The sequence below is a fragment of the Panthera uncia genome, chromosome C2 (assembly GCF_023721935.1).
Source record: "Panthera uncia isolate 11264 chromosome C2, Puncia_PCG_1.0, whole genome shotgun sequence".
Lineage (NCBI taxonomy): Eukaryota > Metazoa > Chordata > Mammalia > Carnivora > Felidae > Panthera > Panthera uncia.
Window position 1 is genome coordinate 23,836,293 of NC_064810.1, and position 9,211 is coordinate 23,845,503.

General features: G+C 36.6%; 1 pseudogene; it reads left to right on the forward strand.

Annotated features, from left to right (window-relative positions):
• LOC125921522 (heterogeneous nuclear ribonucleoprotein D-like) overlaps positions 1-8,991 on the forward strand; it is a 190,027-nt pseudogene extending 181,036 nt beyond the window's left edge.
• The last annotated feature ends 220 nt before the right edge of the window (positions 8,992-9,211 follow it).

The following is a 9,211-nucleotide window of genomic DNA, read 5'->3' on the forward strand; positions in this document are numbered from 1 at the left end:
CTTCTCTGCAAAAGATTGCTTATAATTTGAATAATTACTGCTGCCAGAGGGTGATACGCAAACACACACACACACACACACACACACACATCAGCAAAATATACTTCTATATATTAATAATATATATTAATAACTTATATAGTATAATATATTAATAATAAAATACATTGATATATATACAATTCCAAACTTATATAACATTTACTTGACCACTACCATAGCCCTATCTTTTTGTAAGTGCTGCTGTTACTTTATAATGATAATGTCTTACTATTTCCACACTTTCTATTGGAGTCCCCAAAAATGGTGAAGTTTTTGTTCCAGTTCTTGGCACTAGCCTTAAGGGAAAAAAAAAGGAATGAAAGCTTAATTTTAATTATAATTAAACACAATATAGAACAATACAGAAAGTTTAGGAGGCTCTGAAAAGAAAAAAAAAAATCATCCAATATAGCAGCTGGCGTGAGACTTAAACATATGTCATATCATTTCACTTTTCTTCTCAAGCACTTCGATGTTTTCTCATTTCTCAGACAACAAACTCTCAGTTCTAACAATGGCTTAAGAGGGCCACGATGATCTGTACTCGCTTCTCTTAATATCTCTGACCCCATCCCTGTGACTCCCCAGTTCACTCATTCTCCACCAGCCACACTGGGCTCTTGCTGTTCTGGCATGCACCAGGTGGGATCTCAGAGCAGAGCCTCTGTTGCCACCGCTCCCTCCCCAGGCATGTTCTGCTCTCAGGACATTTGCCAAGTGCTGCTCCCTTGGCCTGTTCCACTGTATTTCCAGAAACCTGGCCACTTTGCTTGCTCTGTGTTACCTTATCAAGGAGGCCACGCCTACAGCTCTGTTGAAAATCCAATCCTATCCCTAAGCCCCACAAATGCAAATCATCTGGCTATTTTCTTTGTCTACTTCAGTTTTCTTCTGAAATGCACTCTCTTCTGACACAGCATAACTGACTTAGTTGTTTTGTTGATGGTCTGTGATCTTCCACCTGAGTGTGAGAAGCCAGGACTTGGATGCATCTCCAGTGTTAGAGGGAGCCCTGCCATGTAGTTTCTACTCAATAAACATGCACACTGTTTTTTATTTTATTTTAATTTAATTTATTTTATTTTATTTTATTTTATCTTATCATCTTATCTTATCTTATTACTATTATCTTCTGTGTTTTTTTTCCTGCCACGTGCATTGTTATTTCTTATCTTCCAGTGAGTTGTGTGTTTTCCAGCTCTCCATTAAGCTGTCCCCAGCCCTCCCCTCTGTACCAGATAGGAGCACAAGTCAGATTTGGCACGGTTTTAATAGCCTTTATCTATTTAGTAAGGAGGCATTTGGAAGTCTGATGTCTCTCTATGCCTGTGGGCTCATTGTCTGGTAACTTTTCTCAGCATTTGGCAGCATTACGAGCAACAGTTTCATAACTGACACCACTCTTAATCACTCACTCATCATAACTAACGTTGTGAGGTCTTTCTGCCTGTCTGCTCCTTGGGCTTTGGCATTACACAGAGTTGTCTCTCCTGATTTTCTGGCCTGTAAGGGAAATCAATCCAGTGTCTGCTTGCTTGGTTGAGCCACACATCCCATGCAGACTTTCTTTTGGTGCTTCCCCTGAAGCCTGATGATCGTGCACACATTCAGCTGGTTCTAGCTAACTACACATCTGAAACTATTACAACATTTACTGCTCCAGTCCTAAAGATCATCTCTTTCAACTTACTTTTTTATCTAAAGTCAGTGCTTTGAATGTTTTGGAATACGCTATGTTGTTAACATGATTTTTTTTTAATGAAAGCAAAAGAAAAATATACGTGATTTGGGTAGAATTTAAGTTTGCATCTATTATGGATAAAGTCTTGCTAAGACTTTTTGCCTCTGATTTGGAAAGATATGAGTTTCTGGGGCCAAGTCAGGGCTGTGAAACGGACTGTGAATATGTCCGCAAAGCAAGACTATACAGGTAGCATCAAAAAGACAACAGTGTTTTCCCCAGACGGAACCATAAACTGCCAAAAGGGAAATTGTCACAGCTGCATTAATCTGCTTTCTCTTTGTTTTTTTCTCTCACTTGTGTCTCCGGAATTGTGGTAGTACAGAGCTGTACTGACATTGTATCCAATGAGTGGGGAGAGGAATCTCCCTCCATTACGTCCTAAATGATGAAGACATTTTTGTGATAAGAGCCTGTAATAGTCTAGAGTGTCTGATATTAGAAGGTAAATTACCTCTTTGGTGGAAAAGCTTTCAATCATTTAGGGTAAGCTCTCCCTCCATGGCCGTGACTTTGCCCATAAAAATAGAAGAGAATATAAAACTCTTCACATCATACAAAAGCATTTCCTTTACCTTTTAAAGGTAATCTTTAACAAAGGTAACAAAGGTAAATCTTTGTTTGAAGATTATGTGGATTAGATACCTAAAGATTTCTGATTTTTTTACCCATGACTTTTGAAGGAGATACATAGGCAAAAGTAAGATAAACGAATAATAGTTTCAAAAGTTGTTTTAAATCTATTCTTGCTTCAAGATATAAAAGTATCAAAGTATGGAATAGTCACATGGGCATATAATGTTAAATGGACCAAATTACTTAATGATCCTCTCAACACATGCTTTTGTAATTCAGATTTGCTCCTATAGCTCTGCATAGTTTATACAGTGTGCAGAATCTTAATCTCTTCATCACATCATCAGCATTCAAGATAATGAGGTTTTGACATATTTAAAAGGAGGTAAATCTAATGAAGAAATCATATACACAAGTCAAATTGCATTTAAGATGTTTCCCTACTTATCACTAGAATTAAAGGTGTAATTTAATATGGATTTTTGATTAAAAACAGATGGTTCACATCTGTTCCCCAAATGAAGAAAAAAGCCGTTTTAACTGAAAAGTGTAAGTCACTGAAGTAATATCTGATGAGGAAGACATGTTGAATATAGTTTGATTCTGTCACCACAGATAGGTTCTGATATCTGTCCACTGTAAAGTAACGAGAATAAAAATAAATACATTTGTAGAACAATATCCTCACAGGAATTATCCCATGTTACAAGATGTTCCAGAGGTTAGCTGTGTGAACTTTCAGGCAATGCAATCTTCTCACAATGAACCCAGCCAACAACCTAAGAGGTTGACAAACTTGAGGAGAAGGTGATATGGCCAAATAGTAGATTTTCAGCTAGCTTTTTGAGAATGAGGTTCTTTGTGAGACACAGGTTGTAAGGTAAACTCTATGATTCTTACCTCCTGGTATTCACATCTTTATGCTATGACTTCCCCTTGAGAGTGGCAGACCTGTGACTAGCTTTAATCTGATAGAATATGGCAAAGTTGATAGGGTATATGTGACCGCATATACATGATTATGTTGATAAAACTGCAACACCCATATTGGGAAGAAACTCTTCCTTGCTGGCCTGGGAGAAGCAAGCTTCTATGTTCAGATCAAAAGTCAAAGAGCTGAGGGTAGCCAGAAATCAGCAAGAAAAATCAGATCTCAGTCCAGTAGCCTGAAAAGAAGTGAATTCTGTCAACAACCATGTGTGTTTGGAAGTAGGTTCTCCCCAGTCAGACCTCGTAAGAGGCTGCAAACTGCAGCCTTAACCATCATCTTGATTGCCTGTTTAAGACCCTAAAGCAGAGTATCCAGCTAACCAAAGACAAGACTCTTGACTTGCAGAAAGAGTAAGACAATATATAGGTGTTATTTTAAGCTTCCAAATTTATGGCAATATTATTATGCTGCAATACATAGCTAATACAACCACTTTTGGACTCTGCATTTCATAAGATGTTCTTTCTTACTAAAGAAAGGCAAAGCATTCAAAATTAGCAGTGATGTTACAGGACCCATTGGAATGGTTAAAGGCGACGCAGAGAGCTCTGGCCCTTTAGAAATGGTGAGAAATGATTTGCATAAAGGTAATGCTGCTAAAACTTCTCTAAGAACCAATGAGAATATAAGTTATCAAATTGAATAGGGTGGTATCTTGAAGGAAATAATCATTTTTCAATAATCATTGGTTCAGTTTGATAACACATCAAGGATGGTGAAGGTGCTTAGAAAGCATTCCTGTGCGCCGTAGTGATTATGAATGCAACATCTTTGTAGGATGCTAAGATATTTTATGAACATAAGGAGCACTATTCCTGAAACTAAGAGGCCACATTACTTTTAGAAGACACCACCTTGAAACACAGATAGGCATATGACCAAGAATATATTCTAAAAGTATAGTTAAGGTCATGATCTTAGATTGAAGGCAAGAGCCAGTTTGCAAATTTTAACAGTGAAATCCTTATTTTTAAATTATTAAAATATAGAGTATAATAATTAAGCTGTGGATATATAAGAAAATTGAACATTATCATATATTTACCCATTATAAATTTTTAAAATTTTTGCTATAATTTATCAGTTCCATATAAATTATAGTATCTGCAAATTATTTTCTAGATTATAGAATCAATTACAAATATGTTTTCTCAAATATATGCTAATATAATTTTTTTTAAGTCAGGTTAAGGATTCAGTAAGTAATTGTATGAAAATAAGAATGTTCTATATTGCCTTTTCACTTACTAAGTTCTTATGACTTTAACCCATTTCTTTATGGAAATCTCATGTCTGAAAGGTGCAATATACCATTTTGTTCCTGTTAATTTATTTTCACTTTCTCACTTATAGAGAATACCTACAGATAATGGATTGATGTAGACATTATCATCAGTATAATTTCATAACTCTCAGCAGATAAGCATTAAAGAGTTTTCTTCCACAAAGGCAGATGGCAGCATGTTAGATAATTGTAAATTATTATATACAAGAATTATACTGTGATGGAAGCTAGAAAGAAAAAGTGACTGATAATTTTGTTGAGAAGACAAGAAAAATGAAAATTGAATTTTAAAAATCGGGAGTTGTATATCACTACAGTATTGACCAAACTGTATTTTTTTGAACTATCATTCACCACAAGTGGTCCAACAACACAACAGGAGAGGGAAAAAGTCAAGTCCTACAGAGATTGCAGATGACAGCCCAGTGCTCAAATTCCTAATCAAATCACCACCATCTGCGTAACTTGTGATCAAATCTGCTTTTGCATTTGGCTTTTATCTCCTCAAGGATATTAGTCTTAATGCACAGATACCTTAAATAGAGAAGAATAATGGATTTGAAGATGAAAAAGAATAGCATGACCCACAGAGAATAAGAGTCAAGAGCTATGTTTATTATTATTACAAACTCTTTGTCCATGTGTTTGTAACTGTTTCCCAAGACTTAACCGATTGTGTACAGGGAAGACATGATGTTCTGCATTCTGACCCTTCTGTATTACCTGTCAGCTCGTAAATGTTAATTAACTGACTCACTGGCTAAATACTGCCTGGAAAACACAAAGAGTAATCCTGAGATCAGGGAATTCGTTATTTCTGGGGTACACACAGGGTACTCCCTTGTTACTTTCTTACTGCTTTCCAGAACACATCTAATCTATGTATTTAAAAGTGTATTGTGTTTCTTTCCTTGTTTTAAAATTCTTGTACCTGGATTAGTGAACCAGGATGAAATGCATACCGGTGCATTTCTGCAGAGATCAATGACACTGTAGTTCATTTTGACATGAACAGAGCCAGAAATACAGATACTCTTAAACTTTATATGTTATTCAGTGCTTTTCAAATATATAACAGAACTAACTTAAATATGCCTCATAGAAGCCCAAAGCAGAAATGCATGGAAATTTAGGAAGAAACTGAAATCAAGCATTGTAAAGCTCTTAGCCTTTCTCTTTTCTCCCTGTTTCCCTATTTATCTATTTATTTCCCCTTCTAGAAATGCCTTTGCTTCTCTAGACCCCATGACAAATCTGTCTATCTGTATTGATATTGAGGTTATGTGTTATAATTCCAGCCTTGTGAACTGGCTAATTGGTCCCAGTTGCAAATTCAGGGAAACATACGACAATGAGCCAACTTGGAAAGGTGTCCATTGCTAATCTATCCAGAGAGGGCCAAGAGAATGAGCCATAGTGGAATATAATGGCTCATAGCAAATTTCCCAAAAAAGCAGCAGCCTGTCTATAGTGTAATCTTAGAGTGAATTGTACAATGAATCTTAGAATGTAATCTTAAATGAATCAAGAAATATCATTCCACTTCAAGGTTTTAAAACTTCGAGCACTTTTATCACTGTGTCTTTTGTATTGAACTCAGCAATGTGTACACATCTCCAAGAAAGGCACCTGACTTTTGTCCTCTTCATTTCCACAAATAAAACAGGTGAGAGGCAACTGTCAAGAAGAGTTTAATCCAAGCTGAAATTACTAGATAAATTAACAGTGCAATCCCTTGCTTTCATTATCTTTTCATTTCATACAGTTTCACATTTTTAAAAAGGAATTCATGAATATATTTACATGAAAATAACATAAATGAAATAGACACTATAGAGGAAGGGCCAAGAAATTTTCTAGGTCTGTTAGGCACAGCTTTTTTTTTCTTTCTAGGCACTGCTTTTTCTTTTGTCAATTTAAAGGAAGGTAGTAAATGTTTAAATCAATTTTCATTTTGTTCAAAATGCTCAATCACTAAAACCAAGTGATAGCCTGTTCATTTCAGATACTTAATGAAAACAAGCAAAAGGTATGAAAAACATCTACTACCAGTGGTATGCTAGATCCAGCATGTGCTGGATAATGAAAGCTGTTTTTACAAGTTGGTTATTAAATACAGCTGTCCTTGAAAGTTAAGCTATATAAACTTACTCGAATTATTTTTAAAAGGTAATAAAGGCTGAAAACAGCATCCTAATTATTTTACTATATTTTACTGTCATGTATGGTCTTGAGGTTATTTTGTCTATTTAATCTATACGGGGGAAATACATAATAGTGTACTACAACACATTTCTTCTAACTTTACATTCAATAACATCATAATATCACATTGGTAGTTCAAAAGTCGTCATAGCAGGGATGCATAATCAGACCATAGAAATGGGCAAATGTTACAATCAGGGTTTTTTCTTGTTGTTTACCGAGCTTATTGTTACACATTTATCAATCTACTGTATGTTAGTCTCTAGAAGTATGAATTATATATTTTAGGGCATTACACTGCAGTTCTCTAGAGATAGATGAACTAAAAATCCCAAAGAACATGCTAGAAGAAAAACATTAGTTGGGGAAAATGACCTGTTTTGCTTCATTTCTTCTGCTTGAAAGTGTTGATACTTGTAGTTTGCGGAGTGCTCAGTGCAGTATTATGGGAAGTGTGGGACAGTTACTTGAACCAGGTTAATTAAAAACTCCAGAGATGATTGATGAGTAGCCAATGAAAAGATGTGGCAGGAGATACAGAAGGAGGGGTCAGGAAGAAAGATAAAAATGTTTAAAATATTTTATTTTTAGAAGACAAATGTGCTAGGTAGGGTGTAAGTCAATGTTCTCCTCCCTCATTAAGATGTACGTTATCCAGGAGGCTTTTGGATTTGGACATAATATTGAAGTTTGGGAGTCATCCTAAGATGGGAAAATAAGTCCAACCAAAATACTACATACAGTCCCCTTAAATCCAGTCACCACTTTCAATCTATTAGATTGTCAAAAGTTATCTTAATGTATTCATTACTCAACCTGTTTCTTTTTTATAAAACAATGAAAATAATCTTTCATAAAAGTAGCTACAACTCTTTCACCACCATTTTAGACGAGTTCGGGCGCGTTCAGGGTGGTATGTCCGTAGTTTCACCGCCATTTTAAACCTAGCTCCATACAAGGCTCCACAGCTGCTGTTGCAGCCTGACCTGGACCGCGTGGCCGGCACCCGCAGTGGACAACTCAGCCACCACGGAGAACATGAATGAATACATCAGTATAGAGGAATTTGCAGAGGGATACAAGATCAATGCCAGCAGAATGACAGTAAAATGTTTATTGCGACACAGGCAAGAAAGACCTGACTGAATATTTGTCTCAATTTGGAGAAGTTGTAGACTGCACAGTTAAAACAGACCCAGTGACTGGAAGATCAAGAGGATTTGGATTTGTGCTTTTCAAAGACGCTACGAGTGTTGATAAAGTTTTGGCACTGAAAGAAACAAACTGGATGGGAAATTGATAGATCCCAAAAGGTCTAAAACCTTTTGGAAAATGTTTATTTATTTATTTTGAGAAAGAGAAAGAGAAAGAGAGCATGTGCACAAGAGTAGGGGAGAACAGAAAGAGAGGGAGAGAGAGAATCCCAAGCAGGCTCCGCACTATCAGCACAGAGCCCAACGTGGGGCCAGATCCCATGAACCATGAGGTCATGACCTGAGCTGAAATCAAGGGTCAGTCGTTTCATTGACTGAATCACCTAGGTGCCCCAAGGCTAAAGATTTAAAAGAAAAAGAAGTCCCCCTAAAAAGGTTTCTGTGGGTGGATTGAGCTCAGATACTTCTGAAGAACAAATTTAAAAATGTTTCAGAGACTTTAGAGAGATTGAAAATATTGATGTTCCCACAGCTATGAAAACAAATGAAAGAAGAGGATTTTGTTTTATCACATGTACTGACAAAGAGCCAGTGAAGAAACTGTTAGAAAGCAGATATCATCGATTTGGTTCTGGGAAGTGTGAAATCAATTGCACAACCCAAAGAGGTATATAGCAGCAACAGCAACAAGAAGAAGGAGGAAGAGGGGCTGCAGCTAATGGTCAAGGTGGTGCTAGAAGCCTTCTCATGGATGAAGTCAGCACCAACACTGGAACCAAGGATTTAATAACTATTATGATCAAAGACATGGAAATTACAGTAGTGCCTATGGTGGTAATCAAAACTATTGTGGCTAGGGCCACTAGGATTATATTGGGTATAACTATGGGAACTATGGATATGGACAGGGATATGCAGACTACAGTGGCCAATAGACACTTAGGGCAAGGCGTCTAGAGAGGGTGGCGATCACCAAAACAATTACCAGCCATACTAAAGGAGGATGTTGGAGAAAACAAGAGGAGCTTGCTCAAGTAACCCATCTTGCAGGATGACAGTGAAGACTGGCCTTCTGTTGATCTAAAATGATTATTTTGTAAAAGACTTTCTCGTGTACAAGACACAACTGACACAACTGTGTCCAACTGCTGATAGCCGCCAATTAGTTTTCTATGTATTTACTTTGTCTTTTGTGTGTCATGACTCGATGTGGATTT